Here is a 7,776-nt window from a genome sequence, read left to right as displayed (position 1 = left end):
CAGTAAGAAGTGACCTTAGAAAAGCTGAGACTTCTCTCAGTCTCAAGGGTCTTAGTTGTAAAGTGAATATAAGAGCACATCTCAAATGATCATTGTTAAATTCAAAGTATGTAGGCTACAATGTTAAAACACTATATTAATGTGCTTTATTTTATTCCATTCTTTCACAAATACCTCCCAATAAAGACTGAAGTTCTTCCCTAATGTTTCATCATAACATGACAATGACTTTGGGCTCACAACAGCTTTCATGGTGAAATGTAATCTCTGAAAAGTCCTCTGAAGCTTGAAATATTTCAAGTTTTAGCCTGGTAGTAGAAAGACTAATATCTAGTTTGGCTTTAGGGAGTATTGGGTGACAGCAACTGTTGAGGAAGTTACACTAGGTTTTAGTAATCTATAACTGTCTACAGAATGTCTGTAAAAATGAAACAACCAGGGGGCAGCTGGGTAGCTCAGTGCATTGAGAACCAGGCCTAGATATGGGAGGTCCTAGGTTCAAATCTGGCCTCAGGCACTTCCCAGCTGGGTGACCCTGGGCAAGTCACTTGACCCCCATTGCCTACCCTTACAACTCTTCTGCCTTGGAGCCAATACACAGTATTGACTCCAATACAGAAGGTAAGGGTTAAAAAAAAATGAAACAACCTATTCTTTAAAAATGCAATAGATCTCTATAAAGCTAGCATTTTTCATGTTATTAGCTTGATTCTGAGCCCCAAAAATCTTAGTGAAATTCGTGAAGGAAAATTTGCCTTGTTGAATCTGGTGATTCACTTAGTCTAATTATTATACCCACATATGTCATATTATGTAGTATATATATGTATATACATATATGTGATATGTCAAATAATATATAGCATTTTATATTAGTACATAATTCTTCCTTCCACCAATTTCATATTAAGGTCATCTTGATAAAATGTGCAAGTCTCAGGATGAATATAACTTTACTAGTCTCAGTTAGGTTGATTCCCTATTTCTCAAAGAAAGAGGCTGTACAGATAATGAAACACAAGCTCAGATAGATTAAATGAGTTGACCAATGTAAACACTATTAAACCTGAGCTCTAGTACCTAATGGGTTCCAAATTTAACTTTTGTTTTTTGACCTTAGATTGAAACTCATTAATCATTTCTCTTTTATATATAAAAACATATTATATATATATATATATATATAAAAGTGGTCTAATAATCTATAATATAACTAAAGGGTTTAATAGTATATGTTTATAATGAAACTAATAATGCATTAAATGGCAATGCATATCTGTGTATATGCATACATAGAGAGATATAAATACATATGCATATAGTCATATAATACATATATAATATACTGTATAAGTCTATGATATTGATAAGAGAGACAGATGGACAGACACAGAGACAGGGAAAAGGAGAGAGAGAGAGAGAGAGAGAGAGAGAGAGAGAGAGAGAGAGAGAGAATTTAACTAAAGTCACATTATAAAACAAAAGATGCTTGAATCTAAGGAAGTTTCAGAGAAAGCCAAAAAGTCACATTGATTATTAATATTTTTAAAGATAGATTTGGTATTTTTTTAATTGAAGGTTATTTTAATGAATATTGAAGTAAAAAATAACTGTATAAACAAGTAAAGAGAGGGAAATATTGCGCTGTTAGCAAGGAGAAATTTAGGGAGATTATCTCTCATATCACAGGCAAAAAGATATTCTTTTTCTGTGAAAAAGTATTCTGAAGAAAGGAGGCCATGTAAAGAATAGCAATATAACAAACTAAACATGAGATAATCATTTACTTGGAACTACTATTTTGTTTTTGTTTGTTTGTTTTTCCTGGAGGAGATAAAAATAATAGGAAAATGAGAAAGAATGTTGTATGTATGAAAATAATAGGAAAAAAATAAGAGAATCAGTTATGAAAATCCTGAAAAATGGGAATTGGTACATTGGAATTTGCCCCCACCCCTGGCAATTCTAAAAATTATAGTATTAGGTTGTCTCCTGATTTCTAAAGGATTGATTGAATAGAAATTAGCCTCTTCCTCAAGGTTAGAACCTTACATTAATAACATTATTTGATAAATGATTACCCTTCAGAAGGATAGATAGCAGACAGTTTCTCAGACTTTTCCTTTTATATAAATTGCTAAAAGTGGCATTTAACTTTGCCTTAGAGAGATGTTTATGACTATGAGCCTGAAGGCAACTTTTTTTCTAAAAAGAAATCTAGACAGGACCAGAGATGGTACATACTTAGCCTGATACCATGTCCAAAATTCACAACCAATTCTATTGATGAATATGTGTCCAGAGCATGAATCATGGACTTAATCAAGGAAATTTAGATTTTCCTTTTAATATCAACATAAATATTTAAAATTTAGAAATCATTTTATCCTTAAAAAACTAATAGTCAATAAACATTTTATAAGTACTTCCTCTATGCCAGGTAGTGGACTGTGTGGTAGGCATGTGAAAAAGAAAAATAAAAGGAAAAAAAATTATGAATATTTCCAACCTAGAAGAGATTTCATTCTAACTGGTGAAATAAAAATGTATATAGGGGGCAGCTGGGTAGCTCAGTGGAGTGAGAGTCAGGCCTAGAGACAGGAGGTCCTAGGTTCAAACCCGGCCTCAGCCACTTCCCAGCTGTGTGACCCTGGGCAAGTCACTTGACCCCCATTGCCCACCCTTACCAATCTTCCATCTATAAGACAATACACCGAAGTACAAGGGTTTAAAAAAATGTATATGAATACATACCCATATGGTGTATACAGAGTAGATTCCAGATTTCTTTCAAAAGGAAGTTATGATGAACCCAGTATGGGTAAGGGACATCAAGGGCAAGACCTCTTACAAAATATGGCAGTTGGACTGAATACTGAATGAAATGAGGGATTCTAAGTAGAGGTGAAGGGAGAGAACATTCCATTTTTTAAAAATATGATGCGAGCAGGGGGAGCATTAAATGGCTTTATTTAAGTGTCATTTGGTAACACAAGATAGCCTTGTGAAATGAGGAATTGACCTGTCCTTGTCCGAACTCACATGTGCCTATGAATCTGTATGTTTCTGAATTTATGAGTATTGAAGTGCATATGTGAATCATATACAATATGTCATAATTTATCTGAACATTTTTTTCCTTTTTACTTGTTATTAAGAATGGTTGGGTAGAAAGAAGAAAGGACATGTTGTAAAGTAGAAAGAATATGAAGGCAAAAAATAATAAATATGTTGAAAGTTATGGAAAAGTTAGAGAGACAGACATGGGAAGGCCTTTAATTACAGATCATGGAAAATGTAAGGGGAAATAATGAATATAAGAAGATATATAAGATTATCTACAAAAGTTTTTAATTTATTCAGCAAATAAACATTTATTAATTAACTACTTTATGTCAAATACCTCAGTGCTATGCCATGAAGTATTTTACAAATATTACCACATTTGATCTTAATTGCAAAATAAGTGCTATATTATCATCCTCATTTCCTAGTGGAAGAAATTATTTGATAGTCAAGTTGGAGTCAAGATGATGGACAATTACCTGCTTAGAATTTGGAATGGACCAAGCTTAGCAGGAGCATGGCAGGAGCCAGGGCAGTTAGGTTCAGGTATAAAATCCAGGGATTTGAAGCCATCTGGATCTCATTGATGAGATATTTGGTTGGGTGAATGGTAATTTTTGGGTAGGCCTAGGTGTGTCCTATTCAATCATCAACCAGCAACCAGCTCTAACTCTGATTCATCAATCCCTGTTCCTGAATTACATTGACCAAGAAGAACAACAAACCTATCATTCAGTAGAATAACCTTGACTTTAGGTGGGGCCTGTGTGGCCCAACCAGGCTGTTGACAACCAAAATTTGATCAGTAATATAGGAGAAGAATCATCATTAATATAATCAGCTAAATATAGTTAAGGATTTCCTATTCCCACTTTCCCAGCCAAGATCCTGCTTCTCCTCCTTAAGTCTATTAGATATTAAATCATCTTTAAACTTACTACTGACTTGAGCTTCATCAAAGATCTAGTGGGCTCTAATGAATTATATCCTGTGACAACTTAAGGGAAGAGGATTATTATATCCTTCAACATCAGTGATCAATCCGCAGTCAGTTATAAACATTATCCAAGGCACAGGGCTTCAGTTGGGCAGAGTTAGTTGAATAAATCTATAAGCAGATTCCTTGCTTGATTGGTATCTAGGTGTCTCACTTAGGATTCAATACTCATAATTAACCCTCAGCTTCCAGCTCATACATAACAGTTTTTGGTGAGTCAAAGGGAATCGAATCTAATAACATCAAGAAGGAAAATGGCCATGAGAAGAATGATCTTTATTGTATCTAGCCTCTGACTGATGATCTACACCATTATCCAGGGTACTTACACTTTGTGGTTTGAGATTATACCATGGTACCTATTGAAAATTTTATTAATCTAAGATTCTTATAAATGGCTAGCAGTTAGCCTAGAAGAGTTGTTAGCATTCCTGCCTACTCCAGGAACTATTGTAGTATCAATATTTCAAGGACTATGGGATTTAAACAAGGTGATTGAACATTTGTGGGGATAGTCAAAACAAGATAGCAATGACGTGGTAAAAGCACTAAAAGAACAAATAAAACAATTTATTGAAATTAACAAAAAGATCAGAGAAGGCCAACAACTGGATCATCATACCATAATGTAGTTGGAGGGGATTGAAAAGAATCAAATGGGTGCAGGCACTAACTCTGCAGATAGTAAGACTGAGGCAAAGGATGAACAACAAAATACTGTATCTTTTTACCCCATTGTGGATACAACTATTCTTCAACCAGAACAAGGGATAGTTAATCTTAAGTCATACAAAGCATTTATGGCTAATGACCTGGAAGTGCTGAGGAGAAGATTTACCAAGTTTTACCTATTACCACACAAGTCCATAAAAGAACTTAAAAGGCCTTTGAACTGTTTAATCCATTGTTTCAGGAAGTTGAATTTCTTGTAACTGAATTTTATACACCATCAGAGAAAAATAAATTCCTGGATGAGACCAGGACAAATCAAAATCTTACATCTTGGTGTACAGTTAATGAGGACGTGGAGGTGTCTTCTCATGCCAACATGCGACATTTAGTAAGGTGCTGGACCAATTTGCTTGAGGCCATGAGATTACACACTAAAATACAGAACTCATGGACCAAGTTTGAAAAGTTGAGGCAACCAGAAGATGGACATCCAAGCACATACTTAGACAAGCTTGTAGAATCTGCAGAAAATTTGCTTGGGTACAGGGATAATCAGGCACTGGAAGCTTTGGAAAACATACATAGACAATTTGTCAAGGGGGCTGCAGTGCCAATACAACACTACTTTTGCCAGAACTGCCCTCATTGGGAAACTCTGTCCATTGTGGATATCTGGAAACACGAGTTATATACATGGCTCTCTTGCAAAAGAATGAAGAGCTGCCAGAGAATCTGAATCAGAGAAATATTCCTTAAAACAGACTTAAAAAGATAACTTGAAGCAAAGAAAGAGAAATAACAGGAAGAGATTAAAAACTTGGCACTACAGACCAGTAAGGGACAAAGTCAGTCTAGGCAATCAAGAGGCTATAGTAATAACAGGAGCAATAGCATCACTGGCAAAACTTGCTACTTGTGTGGATATAGAGGTCACATAGTTAAATTTTGAAAATACAAGAAGCAAATTAATTTCAACAAATTATATAATACTGAGTAACATGACAACAATAGGATAACATATTATAATTCCAAGTGGTCAAACAAGTCTGTACATCATGATGATGACAAGTCTCATGAAAAATGTTGTGACCACAAATGCAAAAATATAGCCTGTCTCCTTCCTTGGATGAGATGGAACTTTATTTAAAGCAAGGAGAAAAACTGAAAAGCTTATGAACCAGCTGCCTAGCACTAGAAAAAGACGGTGAAAAGGATAACTGCAAGAAGGCAGAGGGCAAAGACAGCACACTGAATAAGCTGGGCAATAATATGAATGAATTTACTGTAGGAAATACAAGGGGTAGTAATCAGACTGCTATAAAAGATAAAGAGTGGCAAGACATCTTACAAATGAGGAAAGATGTATATTGTGCATCAAGCAATGAACTTGGACAAAGTCAACTGGCATATTCTTTACAGAGTAGTTTGGATATGCAGAAGGACTTAATATGAAAGATTAGTAATTGCTTGCAAAAGGATAAAGCATTGCAATCCAGATTGATGGTTAAGAAACCACAGCTTCGTTCCGGGTTAAGATGGCGGCAGAGTAAGAAGCAGCTCTTAACCTCTCCTGACCGAAACATACAAAACTCCTCAAGGGGACATAAAAACAAGTCCAGACGAATGGAGGAACCCCACAACAGGGCACAGCGTGGAAGGTACGTGGAATCGAGACATTTCCAGGCTATAAAGGGCTCTCACTCAATCGCGGGCTGAGCAACCGCCCCACCCCCACCCCCTCCACACTCATCTATAGCTCCGAACCCAGCTAAAAAGAAATAGAGCAAGTTTGGGGCACCCATCGAGTCATCAGCAGCTCCGGGACCTGTTCCTGAGAGCAGCTAGACTTAGGACCCCATTAAGTCAAAAAAAGCACGCAAAATCTGAGCACGCGGGAGCAGGACGCTGGGCGCAGAGTGCCGGCTGAGCAGAGGCGTGGGCGGAGACAGACACAACCTGGAACTAAAGCCTAAGTGGGGAACCAGTGCAGACGGGTATACGACTGTGGAAGCAGCGCCCTGAGATTTGTAAAGAAACCTCCAGCAGAGGATCAAGCAAGGGGGCCCACCAGGGGGCTTGACCTTGGAAAAAACCAGAACTCAGACCTCAGGAGCCAATAGATCGCGAACAGACACTGAGCGCGAGGATAAAGCTGAGAAGCTGCTGGGCTAATGATGGCTACTCAGCATCAGGAAGTTCAGAAGAGAAAGAATAATAACAAAAAGAAGAAGTCTTTAACACTCGACAGCTTTTACACAGAGAAAATCCAGACAACTGAGCAAACAGAGGAGGAGAACAAACAAGCATCCGGACCCTCCTCAAATAAGGAAAACTCCTCACAAGCTATGGAAGAGTTCAAAACTGAGATTCTGAGGAAAATGGAAGAGATCTGGCAAGAAAATAACAGTTTAAAAGGTAGAATCTTGCAATTGGAAAGTGAGGCTCAGAAATCAAATGAACTGATAAGCAAATTGAACACCAGAAATGACAAGATTGAAAAGGAATACCAAAAGATTATAGCCGATAACCAGTCCCTAAAGGCTAGAATCGAGCAATTAGAAGCTAATGATCTCTCAAGACAACAAGAACAAATAAAACAAAGTCAAAAGACTGAAAAAATAGAAGGAAATATGAAATATCTCAATGAGAGAGTGACAGACCAAGAAAACCGGTCTAGAAGAGACAATTTGAGAATAATTGGTCTTCCAGAAAAACCAGAAATTAATAGAAACCTGGACTCCGTACTAAAAGAAATTATTCAGCAAAATTGCCCTGAAGTTCTACAACAAGAGGGCAATATAGACACCGAAAGGATTCATAGAACACCCACCATATTCGACCCAGAGAAGAAATCGGTTAGAAATATTATTGCCAAATTCAAAAGCTTTCAAGCAAAAGAAAAAAATCTTACAAGAAGCCAGAAAGAGACAATTCAAATATCAAGGAGCACCAATCAGGACCACACAGGATCTGGCAGCCTCCACACTAAAAGACCGTAAGGCTTGGAATACAATATTCAGAAAGGCAAGAGAGCTGGGCCT

This window comes from Gracilinanus agilis, chromosome 1, assembly GCF_016433145.1.
Source record: "Gracilinanus agilis isolate LMUSP501 chromosome 1, AgileGrace, whole genome shotgun sequence".
Classification (NCBI taxonomy): Eukaryota; Metazoa; Chordata; class Mammalia; order Didelphimorphia; family Didelphidae; genus Gracilinanus; species Gracilinanus agilis.
This window is presented reverse-complemented; position numbering follows the sequence as displayed.